This window comes from Sminthopsis crassicaudata, chromosome 2 (genome assembly GCF_048593235.1).
Source record: "Sminthopsis crassicaudata isolate SCR6 chromosome 2, ASM4859323v1, whole genome shotgun sequence".
In the NCBI taxonomy this organism is placed as follows: domain Eukaryota; kingdom Metazoa; phylum Chordata; class Mammalia; order Dasyuromorphia; family Dasyuridae; genus Sminthopsis; species Sminthopsis crassicaudata.
This window is the reverse complement of record NC_133618.1, coordinates 405,808,180-405,831,199: the sequence shown is the minus strand read 5'-3', so window position 1 is coordinate 405,831,199 and position 23,020 is coordinate 405,808,180. Positions and strand designations below refer to the sequence as shown.

The 23,020-nt window shown below is 34.1% G+C and overlaps 1 protein-coding gene across 7 annotated transcripts in view; it reads right to left on the bottom strand.

Annotated features, from left to right (window-relative positions):
• SGCD (sarcoglycan delta) overlaps nucleotides 1-23,020 on the bottom strand; it is a 1,341,685-nt gene that overhangs the window by 390,479 nt on the left and 928,186 nt on the right. The gene's annotated exons all lie outside the window — the stretch shown is intronic.

Sequence of the window (23,020 nt, the reverse complement as noted above, 5' to 3'; positions counted from 1 at the left end):
ATTTTGATCTGATTTTTATTGTGTAGCATGATATTTCTGGAAATATATATATAGAAGAATTTCACATGTTTAACATATATTGAATTATTTGATATTTAGAGAATGGATAGGAGAAGGAAGAGAGAGAAAAAAATTTGCAGCACAAGGTTTTGCAAGGGTGAATGTTGAAAATTTTCTGTGCACATATTTTGAAAAGAAAATTTTAATTAAAAAAAAGACACCTGATTTCTAGCCAAGCCTTAACTATTCTAACACTATATAATCTTGGACAAGTTACTCAATCTATCTGCACTTCTCTTTCCTCACCTATAAAATGGGATTAATGACCCTTTGAAAAATATTAAAAAATTCTTCTTGGATAATTTGTAAAGAAATTATTATTGTAGTTATTGTCCTGTACTAAATTCCTACCACCATGTCTCATCCTTTCAAGTGCTTTTCTAGATAAATTTAGATCTTATCCACATTGCAAAGCCTTTAAATAGAAGACTGACATTGACCTCCTTAAGTGTCTGATAAATACAGAACAACCAAATTGTGAAGATTCATTAATACAGAATTGCTAACAAGGCAATAAGTACCTTTTGATTGTAGTGATACCTTAAACCATCCATTTAGGTGAGAAGTTGTGAACTCCATTAATGGAGTGAGAGTCTAGACAGATGAAATCATAAAATCATGGATCCCTGAAGGATATATAACAATATAGGATAATGAATCATTATGATATAATGAGTTATTATAATATAGTTATGCCCTTTATCAATGGATCTATAATCTCCCTTAGATCTTACCCTACTATTTGTAAAATTTTTGAAGGCAGAGACTGTCTTAATTTCCCAAGGTACCTAGTATATAGGAAATTGGTTAAATCAATAAGGCACATGAAGCCTATTAATAGTAGAAAAAGTACTGAAGTCTTGGCTTTTCTACTAAATAGTGGTATGTCCTTTGCAAAATGCCTCCCCCATTTGGGTCTTAGTATCCTCTTTATCAAAATGATGGGCTTAGATTAGATAATTCTGCTATCTCTCTTTCCAACAATTCTTTTATCCAATGCAAACAACACACACACACACATACACACACACACACACACACACACACACACACACTGTACTCTAAACAGATATTTTCTAGAAATAATTACTAGAATTCATATTTCTAACCAAGTCCTGGGCCTCCAATGCTATTGGAAAAGTGGTTGGAGCTCCTCAGATACTTTTGAAAAAGAGATTGGAATATTTTACAGTTTTTCTTTTGGATGCTCTGCTATCCAAGCCTATAACCCTCCCACTGTTCCTATCACGCTGCAATGATAAATAAATAAATAAACTCTTTTGCCACTAATGAGAGGCAACCCAGCAGTTTTCTCATCACTCCAGTGACAAGTTTATGTGCTCTATAATCGCAGTCGAAATATTTTTGCTATTTTTGTGATTTTCTTGGCTACCTTCCCATGGAATTAATCATTTTCCTGGCACTGGGGAGAAGTGGAAAAAATTGCAGCCACAAATGATTGACATAATAGCGCATTCTCTTCGCCCACTCAAAACCTCTCTGTTTGCAGAATTAAATCATTCCAGAGGAAAAGGCTTGGGTAGTTAGATGAAGGCAGGTAATATGTGGCTTCTCAAGTAGTACTATCTTACATGGTACTTCTAGTTTGGCTGACTAGATTAGCTTCATTTCAATTGACTTTCCCAAAATACGGGTTGATCTGGAGCTAGAAGATGTGAGTTCAGATCTCTACCGCCAATCAATAGAACTCACCTTTCAATATAGAGTTTCCTTATCTGTACAAGAGAGACAATAATTTTTTCTCTATCTAGCTCATGCAGTTTCAACAAGAATTAAATTCTGAATGTGCATTGCAAACTGGTAAAGTATTCTACAAATGGAAAAGATTGTTATCATCCCTGTTATATTGTCTGCTAGGAAATGACTTCAACTCAAACCCTAGTAGATCCAACCTACTCGGTAGTATAAATCAAGTGATGAATGACATATCTGCTGTTAGAACAGCAACTCGCTTGAATTTGGAGCGATTTAGGACCAATCTGGGCGTGTAAGGACCAAAATTTTGTCCAGGCCAACTCTCAACAGCCCTCTGCTACACCAAGGATTTTTAAATTTTTTCCACTTATGACCCCTTTCACCCAAGAAATTATATGTGACCCCTGATTTATACATATATAAAACAGGTATATAAATCAACATATAATGATAAAAATCATAATTGCACAATCTCAATATTTCATTGTGCATCCCCATTTGGGGTCACAACCCACAGTTTAAGAAGCTTTGTTCTAAACCATAGAGTAACTATCATCTTCATTAATAAAAGGAACACATACTAAAATCACAAATCCTTAAAGTTATGAAATATTGGATACACTGATTATTAAACACTGGAAGAAAACTTCAACCCCAATTGTGTAAAAAAAATCATTAATGAAACTGGAGTAAAGAGATTAGGGGATTAAAAGAAAAAAAATAGTAAGAAACATACAAACACAGATACACACACACACACACACACACACACACTTAGCATGATGCTTGAGTATCCCATAATGATTCACTTTCCATCCATGCATTTATAGTCTAGTTTAGACAATGTATTCCAACATAACTGTACCTTAATCTATGTCTCCATTTTATTAACTAATTTAGCAAAGTAATTCAAACTAATATGTCATATATAACCTTCATATGGTGACTTCCTTAAAACGGGGGCCTGATGTGCCTTTTCCTGTGAAGATACCTTTTTGGGGGTTGGGGGATTTTTCATAGCCTTCAAATATGACAATTACCACATAGATTTCTCCTTTTACTCTTCCCAGTTGGACCAGTGCTATCCTTACTTGCATCCTACCATCACAAATGCATATACAAATGTGTAGTTCTACAAATTATTTGAATGATTCTATTGACTTCTTTTCAATGGTCATCAAGAATCTTTTTGTTATTTTTCAAATATTAAAAAAACTATATAGAAAGACTCTATTTCTTAATAGAAGAATACATTCTCAAATCAAGGATCATAATTGCAATCTTTATACCTTTATTACTCCTCACCTTCCCACTTGGGTTAAATATACCAAATTAACCTGAGTCTCATCGAATAGAATATGTTATGGCTAACAGAGACCATATACATTATCTGGTACAGCTCTTTATTTCAAAGAGATGGAAACTGAGCCACTGAGAGGTTTTTTTGGGAGACTGTGTGATGTAATGAAAAGTACATTTTGGAATCAGGAGACATCAATTCATACCTTACCTTACCTCTGCCACTTATTCTCTGTGTGAACTTGGACAAGTCAGTAGACCTCTCTAAGCCCAGTTCTTTATCTGTAAGATGAACTATCATGACCTCTAAAGTCCCTCTTTGCTCTCTGCCTATGATATTATATTTCATTTAGTTTGTGACTTCTGGACTTTTGATTATGAGAATATCAGTTAACATCTCTCATTGTGTTTTATAATTTGTAAACTGGAGGTAATATCTTTATAATACTGAGTCATTGTGAATAAAATACTTCGTAAAACTTCATTTCCTATATAAATGTGAATTGTTCTTATTAAAACATAGATTATTTGCTGTAAAAAACTAGAAAAGTGAGATTTAGGAAACTTTAAAGGGAAAGTTAAATATATATATATATATATATATATATATATATATATATGTATTTCTGAAATCTTTCCAAATAAAGTACAAGAATAGATCTGATGAACTGATTCATATTCCTGGCTATATCTTATTGTAAGTTCATGGATTCTGGCAGAACTGGTTCTCCAGGTTGCCAAATCTGAAATCAATTTGTCATAGAAACTGTAATCAGTCATCAAATTATTTTTGATTTGATCCTGGCCCCAGACAAAGGATAACCTGTAGGCTTTCTTGAGGGAGATAATGATCACTGATTGTGAACATTGGATACATTTTCATGTCAAATCATGGGAACTACCAGATATAGGATAAATTAGTCTTTCAATCTGTAGCATGATCCCCTGTCTATGTATAGTATTTCACAGAATTTCCCCTGTGTATAAGTGAAACTGCTCAAATACAAATACAAAGATGTGAAACAGCAATATAATGAACCAAGTGCCCTGTAGTTCAAACTCCTTCTTTTACAAATGAAAGACTTCCAGAGCCAAGATAGCAGTCATTATAACTCCCCCATATTCACCTCCAAACAACTATAAAATAGCATCTAGAAATATGTCCTGAAACAATAGAAGTAGCAAAAATACAGGGTGAAACAATTTTTTGAACCCAAGAAACTTGGATGATCTGCAAGAATAGCCTGTTTTACTCAGGCAAAATGGGAGCTCAGATCAGGATAGGAAGCATCCCAGCAATCCAGCAGCAAGCCCTATCTCAGCAAATTAGTGGGAGATCCTGAGCCCCTGTGTGGAGGAGCAGCCAAAAGCCAAAACTAGAACTTCCACTCTCATTCCATCATGTGCCTTAGCATAGTCAAAGAAATCAGCATAATCCACCTTCAAGAACCACCATGTTTTTCAGTGTAACCCTGGGCAAACAGACATCTTCCAAAGGACAGACATCAATGTGCTTCTGTGTAGTCTTGGAGAAATGCAGAAACATCTCACTGGCCTCCTCACATATTAAACCCCACCACTAGGACCCCAGAGATCTACCTAGGAACAGAGATCAAATTTAAAAGAAAGGGGAAGAAGCCCAAAAAGCATAGTAGAAAAAGACAACAAAAATAATCTATTATGATGGTGACAGAAAAAACCAAGGCCAAACTCCTATGGGAAAAATCACAAAGGAAAATGGAAAGTGGTCCCAAATGCAGAAAACATTCATGAAAGAGTTCAAAAAGGAGATTAAAAATCATATAAGAGGCATAGAAAAAAATTGGGAAAAGAAATGAGAGTGATGTAAAATAATTATGAAAAAAGAGAGCAACATGGGAAAAGAATTCTGCTTAAAAAGAATAATTGGTCAAATGGAAAAGAAGATATAGAAATCCGCTGAAGAAAACAACTCTTTAAAAAGTATAATTGGTCAAATGAAAAAGAAATTATAAAAGGTAACCAAGGAAAACAACTCTTTAGAAGTTAGAATTGAGCAAGTGGAAGCTAATGCCATCAAAATAAATTAAATGAATTAAAAAGAATGCAAAAATAGAAAAAAAATGTAAAGCAAGTGATTGGGAAAACAAATGTGACTTAGAAAATATATCCAGGAGAAATAATGTCAAAAGATTGGATTACCTGAAATCTACAATCAAAAGGAAGACATGAATAGCATCTTAAGAAATTAACAAGGAAAACTACCCTGATTTCCTGGAACTAGAGGGCAAAATAGGCACCGAAAGAATCCCCTGAGATACAAAAGAGAATACAGGAAAGAGATACATAAAAGAAAAAACCTCAAAGAACATTAGAGCCAAATTACAGAACTGTCAGATTTAAAAAAAAATGTCAGTGGCCAGAAAGAAATTATTCAGATATCAAGGAGGCACAATCAGGAATTGCATTGAGCTTAGAAGCTGCAACATTGATAGGTGGGCAATTGGTGGTTCACTTGAATATTACTCTCATTAGTATTAATTCAAAGAGGGAATAATATACACAATCAGTTGAATATAGAAATATATTTTATTATACAGTAAAATAGAAAGGGAGGAGATTAAGTAAAGATGACAGAAAGTAAAGGAACTGGAACAAGAGAGGACAGATCAGGGGATATTGTAGAAAGAAGTAAGAAAAGGATGAAAGGAGAGAGAGTACAAATGGTGGGGAAGATAGGATGGAGTATAATACACAGTTAGTAATCATAATTATGAATGTGAATGGGACAATTCCTATAAAAAAAGAAAAAGGATAGCAGGGTGGAGTAAAAAAACAAACAAACAAACAAACAAAAAATCAAAACAGAATCCTGCAACGAGTTTTTGTTTTTTGTTGTTGTTTTAATAAGAACTGTTCTTGAAGTAGAAAGATACACACAGAGTAAAGATAAGGGACTGCAATAAATTTCTATTATTTTCTCAGCTAAAATAAAATAAATGTTGAAATAGCAATCCTTATCTCAGCTAAAACAAAAACAAAAACAGATAATAATGAAAGGAGAAAAAGAAGGAAAATACACCTTGCTGAATGGTACAATATAAAATGAAGTAATAGCGATACTAAACAAATATGTAAATGCTATAGCATACAAATTCTTAAAAGAGAGATTGAGTTACAAGGTGATGCTCAAATAAGAGATAGAGAGCATCATGAAATGTAACATAGATAATTTTAAACATGCCAAATTAAAAAAAAAAAAAAACTTTTGTACAAACAAGACCAATGCAACCAACTTAGAAGGAAAACAGAAAACTGAGAAACAATCTTTATATTAAATGTCTCTGATAAAGGCCTTGTTTTATGAATATATTGAGAACAGAGTCAAATTTAGTTATTTCCCACTTTATGAATGATCAAAGGATATGAAGAAGAAGTTTCTAGATGAAGAAATTAAAGCTATCTATAGTCAAATGGAGAAAATGTTCTAAATAATTTTTGATTAGAGAAGCGCAAATAAAAAAAAAACCCTCTTAGGTACTACCTCTAATTTATCAGACTAATTAATATGAAAGAAGGGAACATCTTGGACAGAATGTGGGAATATTGGTAATCTAATATACTGTTTGTAGAGTTGTGAACTCATCCAATTATTCCAGAGATTAATTCTGGATAACTTTACTCAAAGGGCAACCAAACTATCTCTATATATTTTTTTTTGATTCAGCAATACCATTGCTAGTTTTCTATTTCAAGTAAATAATAAAAAAGAGAAAGGAACCTATATGTACAAAATAGTTATAACAATATGGGAGCAGAATGTTGGAAATTGAGGGGATATGCATCAATTGGGGAATGATTGAATAAGCTGTAGTATATGAATGTAATGGAATATTATTGTACACTAAAAATGACGAATAGACAGATTTCAGAAAAACAAAACAAAACAAAGCAAAACTTGGAAAGACTTGTATAATTGATTCAAAGAGTAATAAACAGAACCAGGAAAACATTGTACACAGTTTTAGTGACATTGTATGATGATCAATTATTAATGACTCTCTTCTTTTCAGAAGTGCAAAGAACTTTGAAAGGAAATTACTATCCACATCCAGATAAAGAACTGCTAGATTCTGAATGCAAATAGAAGCCTACTCAATTCTTTTTTCATTATTTTCTTTATCTATTTCTTATTTCACAACTATGACTAATATGGAAATATATTTTCCATGAAAGCACAATTGATATCAAATTGCCTACCATTTTTGGAAGAGGGGAGAGGAGGGTGAGAGAAAAAAAAATGAAACTCAATATCTTTTTAAAATGAAAGTTTAAAATTGTCTTGATATTGAAAAATAAAATAATATTAAAATAAGTAAATAATAGAAACCTTTCTCCTGTGATTCCCCCCACACACCAACAAAAAAAAGTTATCTGAGGCTTTTGTAGAATAAATGACTTGTCCAAGGTTACACAGATAGTAAGAATTACAGATAGTATTTGAACTGAGTTATAAAGGCAAGCACTACATCTTAACTAAACATTTTATCTTCTCCATTATATGATAGATACTTAGAAATATCTGCTGAATTGAATAGTTGAAAGTAATAGGAAAAAAATTCCCTAACATTTAGAGCTGTCCAAAAGAATGAACTGTCTCAGAAAGTATTGATTTCCATACCATTTGAAGTCTTCATGTGAGAAATTATATTATAACTTGTCAGTAATGTTAAAGGATCCATGCTTCAAGTGAACATGACTTCTGAGCTCACTTCCAAATGCAGATTCTAAGACTGTTATTTAATAACCCAGATGACATAGATAAAATGAATGGATGATATAGCATTTATTAAATGATTACTATGTGCCAACTGTGGGGATAAATGCCAGGTATACAAATACAAAAGCAGTCCTTGCCCTCAAGGAGCTTACCTTCCAGTGGGGGAGATGTGCACTAGAGACTGGTAACTCACAGGGGAACTGTAGTTCAAAAAGTTATGGGAATGGGGGATTATATTGTTATTTCTTATCCAGAAACAATGGCAAATTTCATTTAATCTGAGATTCATGGTTTTCAGAATTAGGAAGAAGGAAAGAATGCAGGGTAGAAGAAAGACTAAAAGAGATCGACTTGCAAAGTTGTGCAGGAACTGGGAATGACTGATTCATTCAAAAAAATCTAAATATTTGGCTTTCAATGCTATCAAAAATTTGGAATCGAACCCAAATTCACATAGCTAGCTAAACTCAAACACTGGTGGATATCTATGCAACTTTAAAAAAAAGGTGTTACCATTGAGTAAAAACTGGAACTTAAAGGAGCCCATTTTCTTTCACTTTGAGACAGGGAGATGGAGAAGAAAGGGCACAAGCAAGAATTAAAGGTTAAGTAAGTGCCCCATTCAGGTAGATCATAATTGATGTTATTGTTAGGGCTATCATGGGAATGTGAATGCATCAAGAATAATAGCTTCTAGAAAATCATAGACTCTAGATTGCACCAAAAGACAAATGTTATTCTATTGCCCAACTTAGACATCCTCCTAAATCAGGAAATTTTCCTTGACATTGTTTTTTGGACACTTTTTGGAAAATGTGTTCCTTATCCAGCCTCTCAGAAAGTTATTTAGAGACTATAGTCGATGCCAAACAATAATTCAGCTTTATAAGGCAATGCCATGCTTTAACATCTAATTCTTCATCTGCTAAGACAGAGTTAGCAAAGAATATTTTATCTTCTGCTGGGCTCTGTCGGTCTTTCGACTCTGTTTACAAGCACAATATATCATGGCTGGAGGCCCTTTAGTATTATATAACCTCCCATGTATAACTTGAATTAGTAAGGAAATGACATATTTATATTGCAATTAAAAATATGCTTAGCATTCCCTCAGGTGTCACCCCTCCCAATTATTTAAGCAAAAAGCACATTAATCACTGTACAGGGTGTAATACAATTGAGACAACAGTTGTTTCTCTAGCCAAAGTTTAATACCACATGTAGAAACTAGAGTCAGAATTTCCATAACCTTGAAATGTCACCACACATTGATTATACTTACACTTAAACATAACATGCTCTTTTAAACAAAACCACTCTAAGCCATCAGAGGGCCAAATACATGGTTTCATGCTTTTTGGTACAGCCCATTTTATACTAAAACTATGTATTACCAGAAATAAGCAGGAGGGAAAGGGGGAGGCATAATCACTCAGTTAACACAATATGTTATATTTTATTTTCAAAGGGCTAGAGAAGAGGGGTATCTGTGTCTGGTTGAACTATGTTAAAGAGAATGTGACATTCAATTGATGATCCTCTCAAATGACTATATTTATTTCAGCAGTGGACTAAACCCTTTTGCCTCCAAAAAACTTGGAGATTTTTGCTTTGCTTACTTGTTTGTTCCCTTAAGCTCCTATAAAATTGAAAACCAGTTTAACTTGATTTTCCCTTAATACGTACAATTTTGGAAGAGACAGTTTCCTAGGACAAGGCTTAGATTTCTCACTGGATCTTCCAATCTGAGAATGCATTTCACTACTAAAGGATATGCTTATGAAACCTGATAAGCCAGATGCCAGAAACTACAGGAAGTACCAGATAACCCAGACTCCTAGAATCTTAGCATTGGAAGGAAATTCAGACGCTTTTAATTTAATCTTCCTTGTTCAGGCATCAGTCCTATAGTATTGCTGAGAACAATTCCTATAGCATTTCACTTTTATTTGAATACTTCCAAAAAATAGGGAGCCTTTAACATGTTTCATTATGACCCAACTTTAATTGCTGAGAGGTTGTTTTCTTATGATGAATCAAATGTAATTATCATCTATTAAGCCTAAATTTATCTTCAACTTTTATCCATATAGTGCCAAAATTGCTGATCAGTTAGTCATCATTTAGTCTCAACATTTTACCTTCATGAATCCATTTTTTTAAATTACATATGACTTAAAGGTTAAGATTTTTAAAAATTCAATTAGCAAACATTTATTAAGTGTTTACTATGTGCTAGTCCCTAGCCAAGCCCCATGTGATTGACTTAGATTAAATGTAAATAGCAGTAATTTCTGATTTGGCCAGAGACCTTGAGCATCTTCCCCTCCCAAATTTATTTATTTATTTATCTAGATTTTTTTGGACTAAATAACAGAGGAGATTCTTTGTCTCAATTGCTAGCTAGCCTTAATCACTGAATGGGTGCAGCCTCAGTCAAACTGAGACCTGCTGAAGACCTTAGCTTAAAAAGACCAAAGTTTCCCATTTTATCCAGAGCCATCTCCAGAGGTTCTGATCTATATCTGGCCACTGGGCCTAGATGGCTCTGGAGGAGAACATGAAGCAGGTGACCTTGCACATTGCTCCCTCATTTAAATGTAATTCACTTGCTTGTCATGGTACCATTTCCCTGATGTTATGGTCCTCCTCCAGAACAAAGGAAAAACAACTGTGTGCTAAGCACTGGGGATACAAAAAAGAGGCAAAAGAGAATCCCTGACCTCAAGGAGCTTGCAGTTTAATAGGGGAAACATGCAAACATATTACAAAGCAAGCTGTGTACAGAATAGCTAGGAAATTATTAACAAAGGGAAGTAATTGAAATTAATTCAAAGAAGGCTTCTCCTACAAGATGGGATTTTATTTGAAAATTAGAAGAAGCCAGGAAGTTTAGTAATTGGAGTGGAGGAATGAGAGCATTCCAGATATGGGAGACATCCAGATACAAAGTTGGACCCGAGAGATGGACTCTCTTGTTCATGGAAAGTCAGAAATTCAATATTACTGCATTGAAGAATATATAGTGGGGAGTACAGTATAAAAAGCCTAGAAAGTTGGCAGGAAACTTAAGTTACAAAGAGATTTGAAAGCCAAACAAAACATTTTGCATTTGTTCCTGGAGATAATAAGAAGTTACTGAACTTGAGTGGAGGGGTGATGTGATCAGAAATATGCTTTGATATGCTATTAATAGTCCAGGGGCTATCATTAATTTGGGGCAAATTTAGATCATTTTAGTAGGAATTGTTCACAGTGAACCCAAGCTGGTTTCTAATCTTCTTTGCTTTTCTTTTTCAGTTCTCCTTAAATCATATATTTATAAATTTATAAAATTCAAAAGTTATTTGTCAATTTTACTGATAGGTAATTCCTAGAAAACAAATATATATATTTGAAAATGAGATACTGTGCATATTTTGGTACTTCTAAGGTATTTCATTAGTTCTCAAGGGTATTTACAATTCAGTACCTAAGTTTTTATAACTTTCCAGTGAATAATTCTTCATTGGAAAGACTAATTATTTTACAATGGCAAATTGGTATCCTTTTGATCTTTGAATTTGTACCTCCTCTTAATTTTTTAAATAATTTATTCTTGTAGTGGTCAGAAACTGGAAACTAAGTAGATGCCCATCAATTGGGGAATGGCTGAATAAATTGTGGTATATGAGTATTATGGAATATTATGACCAACAGGATGATTTCAGAGAGGCCTGGAGAGACTTACATGAACTGATGCTGAGTGAAATGAGCAGAACCAGGAGATCATTATATACTTCAACAACAATACTATATGATGATCAGTTCTGATGGATGTGGCCATTTTCAACAATGAAATGAACCAAATCAGTTCCAATTGAGCAGGAATGAACTAAACCAGCTACACCCAGCGAAAGAACTCTGGGAGATGACTATGAACCACTACATGGAATTCCCAATCCCTCTATTTTTGTCCTCCTGCATTTTTTATTTCCTTCACAGGCTAATTGTACACTGTTTCAAAGTCCGATTCTTTTTGTACAGCAAAATAACTGTTTGGACATGTATACATATATTGCATTTAATTTATACTTCAACATATTTAGCATGTATTGGTCAACCTGCCATCTGGGGGTGGGGAGGAGAGGAAAAATTAGAACAAAAGGTTTGGCAATTGTCAATGTTATAAAATTACCCATGCATATATTTGGTAAATAAAAACTATTAAATAAAAAATTAAAAAATAATAGTTTATTCTTTTATTTTTATAACAGCATCATTTTTGAGTCTATTCCTTCCCTTCCAGTGGCAATGCAGATGCTAATGTATTTTCTTAAATGTGATTTCCATTAATAAAACCACATTGTTTTTCTATATTGAACCAATTGAAAATTGCCAAATTTTCTCTTTTGGGTCTTCAGTTGTGGCTACTGAGAAAGTGGGAGATGCAGTACCTGAAGAAGCAATGCCAGGTAAGCATCTCCATAAAACTGTTGCCTGGGCTATATATTTGGAGGTCAGGCTGGAAGCAGGTCTAGTGGTCCAAGGGGTGATAAATTTCCAAGGCTCTTGATCTAACAAGCAGATGCTTGATGTTGATTATGAGAGGGATAACTGGCTTTATCCCTTGGATTGTTCCCAGAGCCAGGACAGAAACAGAGTGGCTAGGAGACATTCTTATTGCCAGGCTCTTGGACTCAGTGTCCTGGGTTGTATCTACTGGAGCCTGAAAAGAAATAGTATTTGAGATGGTAGCATTGATTTGACTCATATGGAGATAAAGTACCCATTTATTTCAAGTCCTACTCAGATCCAAACTCCTCCATTAATTACGCTTTTGTATATACTTTAGTTCACATTCATCTTCCATTTCCCCTGAACTCCTTAAAAATATTTTTTATTAAACAATTGAGAACTTAAGCACTTAGGATTTAGAATTCAATAAGGCCTTAGAGATCATGTAGTCCAACTTTTACCTTTTTAAGAAAAGGAACCTCGACTATGAGAAGGAAGTGACTTGAAATTGGTAATATGTGAGATATACTGGGACAAAAACATACTTCTTTGATTCCACAACAGTAGCTTTTCCACTTAAGCATATAGTGGTATATATTGTCTCACAGCATTCACTCTTGCACTACAAGTGGAATAGTCTTGTTCCCCAAATTGTGAGATTCAGGAACTGAATGCAGGAACTATGGTCAAACATTTCTTTTAAATTTCATATCATGTTTAACAAAGGGCTAATAATATACTTGACACTGAATAAATATTTACTACTAGACTTATTCATTGGCACAGATTATTTCAGAGTATATGCTAAACTGGATTGTTGCTTCCCTGAATGATGCTATTTTCCTCACAAGGATTAATATATGTCTCGATAGAATATTTTGAAGGCCATTTTAGCAGAAAAGAATAGGAACACCAGTTCAATTCACTAAGAATTTGTTAAATACTTACTACATAGTCAAGACTATTTCATACCCTTGGGAGACAAAATGAAACAGTCTTTGTGTTCAAGGATATTACATTCTGTTGGGAAAAAAAAATATACACAGATAAGGATATATTGTATGTAATCTATATCCATATCTATGCTTACATTACCTATCTCTGTCATCTTTTGATATATGTATACAGACATACACATGCAGAAGTATACATACATATATATATGTGTGTGTATATATATATATATATATATATGTATATATACATATATATGTATACTTGAGAGGAGAGAGAAGAGGGAAGGAAGAGAGAGAGACAGAAAAAGATAGAAATAGAATCAGAGAATCAGAGAGACAGAGAGAGACAGCAACAGAGAGACAAACACACACAGAGGAGAGACAGCAACAGAGAGAGACAAAAACAGAGAGGCAGAGACAGAGACAGACAGAGAAAGACAGATCTGGGCCTATGATTTCATTGATATAGGGATTTCCTGGTGAAAAATCTCTTAACTCCTTTTAGCAAAGCAAATTAGCAACTATTTACATCACTGATGACTTTAGAAAGCTGCCTAGGACCCTAAGATGTCTGGTTCCACAGAGGGTCAAATAGTGTGTGTCAGAAATAGAAATTAAACACGGGCTATCCAGACTCAAAGATCATCTCTCTAGTCACTATATTGCCATTTAAGTAATAATGATGATGATGATGATGATGATGATTGGAATTAATATAGAGCCCTAAGGTTTGTGAAGCATTTTACAAATGCCTCAAAACATTCCTAATAACCTCAAAACAACCTAATAACCCTGTGAAGCATTTGGTATTATCCTTACTTTACCGATGAGGAAACAAAGTCAAACTGTTAGGTGACTTGCCAGAGTAATATAGCTGGTAAGTGTCAGGATATTTAAACTCAGCTGTTCTTGACTCCAAGTTCTATACTATACACATGCCACCTGGCTGCAAAGCACATACAAAGGGAAGATAATAATTGTAGGATATGGGGTAGCAGGGAAGGGAACTACATACAGGCAGGGCCAATCAGAGACTGGCAGGTTGAATCCTCCCAACACTCTCACCCTTGATGTACCCTTCTGAAGGCTATACTCTAAATCCTTATTCATTTAATATCTCATTTCATTTACCAGTGACTTTCCCAATATGCATCTGGAATTTTGACTTTGAAACCAGGATGACTTGACTTCAAATTCTGCTTTAGACATTGTCTATATGATCCTGGGCAAGTCATCCCAACTTTCCCACCATAAGTTTTCTCATCTTTAAAATGAGGAGGTAACAGCATCTATTTTATGATGCAGATAAAATGAGAAAATAAACAAAGTTTTTGCAAATCTTAAAGCACTATATGAATAATTGCTACCATTACCACCATCACCATCACTACTATAACTACTACTACTACTACTACTACTACTACTACTACTACTACTACTACTACTACTACTACTACTAATTCATTCTACAATTGCTACAATACATTACTAGAAGTATTATCATCATTACTACATCATTACTCTTTAATTTTTCTTTAAGTATACCTGAAAAGTAGATTGTGGCCAGGAATTCCATTTTCCAGAAGTAGACTATGAATTTGAAAGAAAGTTACTTGTCCGAGACTACATATGGCACTACGAGGCAGATTTAGCCCTTGTGTTCTACTTCTTCAGCCATGTTCCCCTTTCCAAGACTCTTAGCTTCCCCTGGAACTTGTGATGGATGTGCTGTGCTTTGTTAAATGAACTCAAGTGCCAGGCGTGGAATGACTGATGCCTCTCTCAGCTCCAGTTTCACAGCAACATCTTGGTTAACATTCTAGCTATCTGTTTGTTTCATTTTTACAAGATCAGTCATTTGAACTAGGCGGCGTTTGTAAAAACTTATCTTCTCCATAACAGCATATAATAAAAACAGCAAGGGGACTTGCTATGGTAACAGAAATTATGTTGGTAGCTACTGAGAATGCAATCAATTACATTAAATATAGCGATTTATGGAGACAAGCAGAGCGCCTTAGTTTTAGTAGTTTTAATGCCCTTATCAATTAGATTAGCATCTAATAGTTTTTCACCCCTAAAATTGCAATAATCTCTGACTGTCTATCAAATTCCTTATGCAAATCAGCAGTTCTTGTGATCACAAATTAGATGAAAGAAATATGCTTGGTTTACATATTTCATTTAACAGAATTTGGAAAGTTAACAAACTAAAAGCCAGTGGTAGTACATCCCAAATTACATTTAGGAATTGATTTTACTTCTGCTTATATTACACTATTAAACCAAATCCAACTGGGTGTTCTTTATTATTCCTCACTCTCGTCAAACTCCCTGTATCCTCCACAACATTTTTCATGTTCAATCCATGAACAACGGTAGTCTTTTGGGATGTCAGAAAATATAAGAAACTGAAATACAACAACTGTGGCCTTTGCTAGAGTCAGGATACAAGTACATTTGTAGTTCACCTATCATTTTTCAATATTTCTGAAAGAACAAACAAACAAACATGACATTAATGAAATACTAAAGAGGCCACTTACTTTCAGGAGATCTAAATGATGAATGGGCAATAGCCCTAAAGGATGTTATTGTGGGTCTCTCCAGTATTAGGGGGGGGCATTTTGTTCTTCATGTTATTACAAAATAATACTGATCAACAATCTGCAATCTAAGTTTATGATCTTTCAATTAAAAATAGTGCCCTGTCCCCTGATTGACAAAGAAGGTCACTTGTGCGTTTTATTGTGTGCATGTATAAGTTTTAAAGCTTGGAGACTATTATTTTGGTGGTGCTTTTGTTTTTATCTTTTTTTATCTTTTGCTTTTTATCTTTTTTTATTTTTAGTTCCCTCTTTTCCTTTAGTACAGAGCTTAAACTTCTACATGAAGTCTTTCTTTATCCCTTTTTTCCCCTTTGCATTTGTTTATATGTGATAACTAACATTTATATAATTTAGGATTGCAAAGTACTTTAAATATAATATCTTCATAATAATCCTATGAAATAAGAACTATCATTATTCTCATTTTAATGATGAAGAAAATGAGGCAGAGAAAGGTTAAGTGATTTGTCAGAATTTTACAGCTATGTACCTATCTGAAGCAAGATTTGAACATAGGTCTTTCTGACTCCAAAGCCAGCACTCTATTACATGAATAAGACATTTATCTTTTTATATTTCCTGTAAGGTATATATATATATATATATGCACAAATATTATAATGTACACATAATATATATTTATACACACATGCATTCACACACATAAAACCCACATACACATATATGCATATTTATATATGTATATGGACAGATAAATATACATATATAAATAAATTATATAAGCATGTATGTCACTGTACTTAAGAAGTCCTGGTTATTTCACCACTGTACAGCAGTTGCATCACTATAATTTCCCCTTGTATGAACTTTGCAAAACTGTGTATGGAATTTTTATCAACTTTTGATCTTTTTAAAATTTTTCTTAATAAAAGAATTGAAAACAACCCCCCACTGCCTCCAAAAAAGAGAAATGGCTACTTCCTAGCCATCTTTAAGATTATGTTAATGAACCCTCTTCTTTAGCTCTGAACTATAACTCAAACTCCCATTCTGTGTGTCTGATTGATGAGCATTCACTAGATTGAGCCAAGATCCAGACTATCTTACCCTACTTATTGGCCATCTTCAAGCTGCCATGATGTCCTTACCTTAGACCCATGCTGAGATTCTCTCTCTCTTTCTCTCTCTCATGCTGAGACTGGTCTTTTAAAAACTTTTTCATTCATTCATTCATTCGTTCATTTGTTTATATGTTTGTTTATTTGTTCATTTATTCTGTATGTGCTTTTTGACTCCATGATATAATTTAAGTTCCCCTCAACTGGATAATAATTACTATATATTTCTCTCTATCCTATTTTCCTCTGTTTATCCTAGTTTCCTTCTCCTTTTATTTTATCTATTCTTAAAAGCATTTTGCTTTTGTCTTTTACCTCCCCCAAACTGCTCTCCCTTCTATCAACCCTCCTTTTTTATCCACTAAGATAGATTTCTACACACAGTAGAATGTGTATATTATTTCCTCTTTAAGCCAATTCTGATGAGAATAAGGTTCATGTGCTCCCCTCCCCATTTTCCCCATTTCCCTCTCCACTATAAAATCTCTTTAAGGTCTCTTTTATGTCAGACAATTTATCCTATTCTCTCTCTGCCTTTCCCCTTCTCCAATCACACACACACACACACACACACACACACACACACACACACACACACACACACACACACACATATATATGTTTTTAGATAATCATACCATCACATTCAACTCACACTTGTGCTCCTTATCTATCTATCTATCTATCTATCTATCTATCTATCTATCTATCTATCTATCTATCTATATTACTCCTTCTAACTGACCTTATAATAGGAAAGTTTTTAGGAGTTATAAATGTCACTTTCCCAAGTAGGAATAAAAGTAGTTTAATCATATCAAATCTCTTATGATTTCTCTTTCTTGTTTACCTTTTTATGCTTCTTTGGCATCTTGTATTTGAATTTGAAAGTCAAATTTTCTAGTCAGCTCTGATATTTTCATCAGGAATACCTAAAGGTCTCCTATTTCATTGAATGTCCACTCCCTCCTGAAAATATAGTCAGTTTTTATGGGTAGGTGATTCTTGGTTATCATCTTAGCTCTTTTCCTTCGTATTTCAAGTCCTCGGAATCTTTAATGTAGAAGATACTATATCTTGTGTTGTTCTAATTGTGGCTTCATCATATTTGAACTGTTTCTGTTTGGCTTCCTTGATTTTTCTACTTGATCTGGGAGGTCTGGAATTTGGCAATAATATCTTTTTGCACTTTACTCCCTAATACATACTCTTTGACCCAATGATTTTAGCCTCCTGGCATTTTCACTTCATATCACAGCCCCAGACATATTTCCTGACTGCCCTCCATTCCTGGAATTCTCTACTTCCATTTCCACTACTGACATCCTTGATTTTCTTTAGGTCCCTATTAAAAGCCCACATTTTATAGAAAGTATTTCCCAACTCCTCTTAATTCTATGACCTCCCTCCGTTAATTATCTATTTATCCCACATATAACTTTCTTTGTATATATTTGCATGTTGTTTGCTTCATTAGATTGTAAGCTCTGTGAGAGAAGAAACTATATCTCTGTCTCTCCATTTCTATGTGTTTCTGTCTGTTTCTGTCTCTGCATCTGTCTCTATGACTCTGTGTTTCTGTATCTGTCTCTGTTTCTGTCATTCTCTGTCTCTATCTCTCACTCTGTGTCTCTGTCTCTCATCTCTCTTAACCTCTTTCTCTTTGCTTCTGTCTCTGTCATCTCTCTGTGTCTGTCTCTCCCTTCTTCTCATTCTCTTTGTTTCTGTGTCTCTATGTCTCTGTATATCTATCTCTGTCTCTGTGTCTGTCTCTATCTTTGTCTTTCTGTCTATCTGTCTCTCTCTCATTCTCTCTTCTCTGTCTCTGTCTCTCATTTATCCCTGGTGCTTAGCACAGTGCCTGACACATATTAGGTGCCCAGAAAATGTAAATTAATTGATTGATTGACTTTTGAAAGACAAAGCCTATATCTTCCTTTTCTCATGCCCAAAATTGTGCCTAACATGGATTCAAATACTTGGCCTCAATTTCTGTCAAGGGAGATTTTCCTCCAAACTCTCCTATTTCTCCTTCTGGGGCTTCTTTGTTGGAATGTCTCCTGATTTCTTCTCACTAAATGTAGGAGCTACCTAGGACTCTGTCTTGGAATTCCTTTTCTCTATATTCTCTCTGTTGTGTATTTCATTAAGTACTATCAGTTCAAGTGTGATTGAGGTTTTCTCTGGAATTGAAGGTAGAGACTAATATTTACTTGCTAGATTTTTTTCTTGTCATCATAAACTCTAAATGAAAATCCTTTCCTAATTTTTTTCCTATTGGATCATGCTTCTAGATGTCTCTGTTTCCATTGAGGTCCCCAACTTCTTTCTTGTTAATTCAGTTTACTGCCTCAAAGTCATCTTTGACTCTTCACTCTTTCTCAACCCGTTGCATATCTAATCACTTGCTCTATCTTGTCACTTCATCTTCCACATCATTTCTTGAGACTCTTCTTCACTCAAACAGCTACTATCCCATTTCAAGTTCTCATCACTTTTCATCAAGATTACCATAATAGGTTCTTAATTGTCTCTTTGCTTAATATCCCTCTGTGTTCTAATCCATGATCAAAGCAATATTCTGAAAGTGTAGGTCTATAATATACTATTTCTCTGCTCAAAAACCTTTGGCAGATCCTCTTTGCCTATAAGGCAAAATACAAACTTCTTCATTTAGTCTGCAAGTCTGGCTTTATTTTGTATCATTCTCTCTTATGAACTCATCATTCTAGGCAAACTGGATACTCTTATCTTTTCTATGCTGAATATTTCATCTTCTATGTCCATGAATTCACATACGCATTTTCTCTATTCAGAAAAATTCCCTCTTTCCTTAGCTCATCCCTATTTTTTTTAGACTTTTGCCTTCCTTCACTACCCTTTTGAGGTATCATTTACTTCCTGAAGCTTCCCCCACTCTTTCCCCCAAATTGTCTTCTTTTTCAATTTTGCATGCCTTTTATCTATGTGTTTTCTTTGAGTATATAAAAGTAAGTGCTTTGAGGAAAGGACCTATCTTATTTGTGTCTTTGCATTTCTGGAATGTACCATAATATCTTTCATATTCAAGACTTATTGAATTGAAAAATTTACCAACATAAAATGTATTTGTTCTTAATGTCTTTATGCCCCATTTTCCTTAACAACTAAATAACATGGCTGTACTAGTTAATTTAAAAGGTTTATTTCTAACTTTGATATGTAATTTTATTGTTTTACAAAGATGTAGACAGATATACATATACATTCATATATGAATTCATTTATATGTGTATCTCTCAACATATCTATCTATCTATCTATCTATCTATCTATCTATCTATCTATCTATCTATCTATCTATCTATCTATCTATGACAGATATATAATAAAGGCCTTCTACTCCAAAAAAAACAGAGAAACTCTGATTCTATCTAAAAAGGCAACAGCTGATTTTCTTTGCCCAAAGAGCAAAACGTGCTATACTCACTTGATTATGATTCACCAGAGGTAGCCTCTCTTTGCACTGGTAAATTCAAGTGGCCTTTTATTTTATGACATCTTGGATTAGATTACATAAAGACAAGGGGAACATAGGAGTGAACTTTGCCTGTAAAAGAGCAGCTAAATTTGGCTCACTTCCCAATCCTCATTGCCTTAATTTGGAGATCCTGAGAAGTATTAGGCACTTTACAAATTTGTAGCCCTAGGATTTTTCATTACTTTGAGTATACAAATTGTAAAGTTTTTCTTTAAAAGGGGATGGTATTAGAAAAGAGAGAAAGAGTTTGGAGGATCTCAACAGTTTCTCCTAATTTATCTAATAGCCTATAAATGTAAAGAAGAAAATAAATGTTTTTCAAATGCCTACTGGTGACAGGCACTAAGCTGAGTGCACAATAATCCTCACAATAATCCTCAAATATAAATGTTGTTATCATCCATATTTTACAGTTGAGGAAACTGAGATAAACAGGTTAAGTGATCATATAATTAGTTTCTGAGGCTCAATTTGAATTCTACCTTCCTGAGTCCAAGCCCAGGATTTTCTCCATTCTGCTGCCTAGTTTTCTAAAGTATTATCTTGAATTCTATCTGTTCAAAACAGAACAGCTATATTGGGGAATAATATTCTGTTTCTTATGTGGGCCAAAGAGGCAGCTAAGTGCCTCAGCAACTAGTATGCCAAGCCTGAAGTCAAGAAGATTCTAGTTATTTAATTCTGTTTCCCTCAGCTTTCTCGTCTGTAATGAGCTGGAAAAGGAAATAGCAAGTCACTCCAGCATATTTGCCAAAAAATCACCAAATGGAGTCACGAAGTGTTCAAAAAGACTGAAATGACTACATAATAATAAACTGTAGCACAGAGAAACTATTTTAATACACATGTATAACAATTAATAATCACTTGCTGAGTGAAATGAATAGAACCAGAAGATCTCTGTACACTTCAATGTTGTTTGAAGATGTATTCTGATGGAAGTGGAAATCTTCAACATAAAGAAGATCCAACTCACTTCCAGTTGACCAATGATGGACAGAAACAACTACACCCAGAGATAGGAACACTGGGAATTGAATGTAAATTGTTAGCACTACTGTCTATCTACCCAGGTTACTTATACCTTCGGAAGCTAATAATAATGTGCAACAAGAAAATGGTATTTACACACATATATTGTATCTAGGTTATATTGTAATATATGTAAAATGTATGGGATTGCCTGTCATCAAGGGGAGGGAGTAGAGGGAGGGAGGGGATAATTTGGAAAAATGAATACAAGGGATAATATTATAAAAAAATTACTCATGCATATATACTGTGAAAAAATTATAAAAAAAAATTAATAATCATTTATTAAGTGGTTACTATATACCAAAAACTGTGCTAAGTATTAGGGATACAAAAAAAAAAAAACAACAGTGAAAATATTTCCTGACCTCAAAGTATTTACATTATAATAAAAAAATTCAATAATGTTAAGACAAAATTATAAGAACAAATGTTCATAAACCACAAATTTCAATCATAGGAATAAACATGAAGTTTCATACTAGACTGAGCCTACACTCAGATCTTGGTCTAGTATAGCATTCTAGTACAACATGGAAATGACCCTGGTCTTCTCAAGGTTCTGCCAACAGATCTCAAGTTCTAGCATGATCCTACTAGGCTGGAAATAGTTAAACATGGAATCGGATGAAGGGTTGTTTGTTTTCTATGCAAGGACCAGCATAGTTATGCTTGCTTAGGCTGTTCCCCAGAGTGGCCATAGGGTGATGGCAGTCTTGGTCATATTCACTCTCAAAAAGTTTTCTCATTTACAGAGGAACTTTGATATGCACTGGTGGAGAGATTTCCCACACCAAGAACATCACAGGATTCTGAAAAAGAAGGAAGAGTTCTTAGGAAGTCACATAACAGGAACTTGAGATAATAATGAAAAGATGTTCATATAGCAGGGTTTTTTTTTTTTTTTTTTTTAAGTAGTCTAGGATTGTCCCACTGTAGATGCAAAGAGATGTGTTTTTATAGCAATTTGAAAACGGATTTTAAAGAAGTATCTGAAATGTATAAAGAAAACCTCTTGTTGATCAGATGAGATTACTGGGGAGGTGATAAAAATGGGGTGTGTATGTAAAATTTGGAAGTTGCTAGAATATTGTGTATTATATTGACTTTCTTTTTACTGCAGTATTTTTCTTTGAGACCCAGAGGGAAAACAGATGAGTCAACATACCATTCCTGGGATAATCCTGAGCAGATGTCTATCATAGTAATTTCCACTGAGAGGCAAAATTAAAGGGTAGGATTCAAGACAGCCTTGAAGAGCTTTTAAAAAAACCCCTAAGGCAATAAAGTAGGAGCCCCCCCCCCCAAATTCTGTCATAGGTTGGTGAAAACTGAAACTTTAGGAGAGGCAAGGTGTTTGCTTTTGATAAAATAATTTAATATAATGGTTATTAGCACAGATGATTAATTCAAAGACAAAGCCATCTCCTAAAACAGGGTCATTTGCCACATAAACTACTCTTAAAATTCCTCTTAACTTTGTTTTAAATGTG